Raw genomic sequence first — 2,500 nt, 5'->3', positions numbered from 1 at the left:
TACAACTTATTTGTCCCGCACCTTTGCATTTCAGTAGTTCCTCTTAGATGTTTATTTGTAAATAAAGTGGCCTAACAATACGGTGGCCTTCGTAGCAAAATGCCAATGGCTCTGGGGGACCATACAGCTTGCTGGGGGCCATGGACTTGGTTCACATTTTATAGGTCTCAAAGTATTGCATTCCATATTACTAACTAGCTGGCTGTGTGGCTGACTCACAGCCTCACACGCTGACACTTACACAATTAGCGCAAGTGTTCCCTGGGTTGGGGAAGCGGAAGGAGGGGCGTCTGCTTTGGGATTCTAACCTTCTGTTTGTGATATTCATTATTCTTTACACCTGTAATGTATGCACTACAGGTTTGAAACAAACCAAAATTTGAATGTGTGTGTGTGTGTGTGTGTGTGTGTATATATATATAATATATATATATATATATATATATACATATAATATATATATATATATTTTATATATATATATATATATATATATATATATATAAACTACCGTTTTCCTAAACTCTTTGAATGTTAAAAATGTTAACGTCTGCATTTGCTAATACCAAAGTAAAATGTCTAACATAAATGAAGTTCATGATATACATTTAGACGCGCCCGGTAACAAACAAAAAATAATAATTAAAATAATATATATTCTGATAACCCCGACAATCATAATAATAATGATAATGATAATAATAATAATAATAATAATAATAATAATAATATTGATAATGACAATAATAGTAATATTAATGATAATAATAATAATAATAATAATAATAATAATGATAATGACAATAATAATAATAATAATAATAATAATAATAATAATAATAATAATAATAATAATAATAATAATGATAATGATAATGATAATAATAATGATAATAATGATAATAATGATAATAATAATAATAATAATATTAATAACGGCAATGATATTTTTTCCCTCTCTACTTCTATATTCTCCCTCTCTCTCTTTCTTTTCTTCTCTTTTCTCTTCTCTCTTCTTTGTTCTTCACCTTCTTTCCATTCTTTTTACTCCCGTTATTGTTCTTCTCCTTCTCTTTTCTCTCTTCCTCCTCTTCCTCTTCTGTTCTTCTCGTCATCTTCTTTTCTCTTCCTACTTATTCGTCTTCCTGTTCGTTTTCCTATTCTTCTTTCCTCCCTTCTTGTTTTTACCTCTTTTTTCTGCTGCTTCCTTATCTATCATCATTTTCTATACTTCTTATCCTTCCTTTCTCCTGTTTATTTTCCTCTCTCTATCATCTATTTTACTTCCATTTTTTCCTCGTCTCCTTTTCTCTCTCTCCTTCCTCTTTCCTCTCATTCTTATTGCCTCTTCGTTCTCCTATTCTCACACGTAAATGGAGTTACAAGAACAAGAACAAAAAAAGAATCAGATACAAAATAATGTATATATAAAAAAATATAAAACAAATTCATCAAATTATTTATATAAACAATAATAAAGACGAAGAAAATGAACAGAAGAAATAAACAGAAATAGAAAATAACAAAAGAAATAACTAATTATTCATCATCGTAAAAAAATAAACAAATATAAAAAAAAATGAATAAAGAATAAAATCGAACAAGAAAAAAAATATCGTAAAAATATAATGCAATAAATAAATATGCAGAAATTAGATAGAAAATAAATAAAACGAAAATAATAAAAAACATCAAATAATTATTTAATATTGTTAAAAATAAATTTAATATGAAGAAAATAACTAGAAAATAAACAGATAGGAGTGATTTGATTGATTAAACCTTCCTCTGATAGCTCATTATCATGTACACAAGGATGAAGAAAAACACGACAATTCCTCTATGCATTTCTTAGTTGAGAGGTTCATGTACATTCTACAAATTTGGGATAATCTAGGATGATTCAGGATAAATTAAGAGCAGTCCTGTGGAAACGGTCGTTACCACTGGCTGACACCGATGATGGTAACAACAGAGGAGAGAGAGGAGAGAGAGAGAGAGAGAGAGATGGGGAGAGAGAGAGAGAGAGAGAGAGAGGAGAGAGAGAGAGAGAGAGAGAGAGAGAGAGAGAGAGAGAGAGAGAGAGGGAGGGAGAGAGAGAGAGTTAAACGATTCTTTAGGGATTAAAACATTGCGGCAATCTGATACCATAAGTATCAACTTGGCTTAGCAAGCGAAAACGCTAGATGAGTAACGAGAATATAACGAGTCTTGCGTCCCGAGGGAAACTAATATTTATGAAATTATTATCAAAATGATATAAAATGGCAGTATTATTAATCACAGTAATTATACAATCTAGATTTTCTTCGGTATGCAAATGTGATCCTTTGCGAGCCTCTGTCTTCAAAAGGATAAAAACTTACTGTAAATATTTTATCTTTACGCAAATTCCTCAGCCTAAAAGTATTTAGTTAAGCTACAGGTCAATTTCCATTTTCAGGCAAGAAAAAAATGATGTGTAAAGTTTAGAAAAAAAAGTCTTGTTATAAAAGTTTAT

This window comes from Penaeus monodon, unplaced genomic scaffold (genome assembly GCF_015228065.2).
Source record: "Penaeus monodon isolate SGIC_2016 unplaced genomic scaffold, NSTDA_Pmon_1 PmonScaffold_442, whole genome shotgun sequence".
In the NCBI taxonomy this organism is placed as follows: domain Eukaryota; kingdom Metazoa; phylum Arthropoda; class Malacostraca; order Decapoda; family Penaeidae; genus Penaeus; species Penaeus monodon.
The sequence above is the reverse complement of the archived record's forward strand: the minus strand, read 5'-3'. Positions refer to the sequence as shown.